Here is a 267-nt window from a genome sequence, read left to right on the forward strand (position 1 = left end):
TTTCACCCAGTTCCCCCTCCATTTCTCCTTGAAGATACGTACGTATTCGCGGCTGGGCGTCAGTCCACCCCTGTTAGTTATTTCCTCTTCTCTCCCTCCTCTTGCTGGATATGGCTAATAGCAACACGATGGGATCTGATATATAACAGATGTTACGATCAGGACCTGATTTTCCTCCTCATCGATATCTTTCCTCTTTCCATCTGCAGAGGCTGCCGTTGTATTAAGTTAGACTTTCCCTTTTCCCCCTTTTGTTAAACAGCAGTA

The sequence above is a fragment of the Penaeus monodon genome, chromosome 22 (assembly GCF_015228065.2).
Source record: "Penaeus monodon isolate SGIC_2016 chromosome 22, NSTDA_Pmon_1, whole genome shotgun sequence".
NCBI lineage: Eukaryota > Metazoa > Arthropoda > Malacostraca > Decapoda > Penaeidae > Penaeus > Penaeus monodon.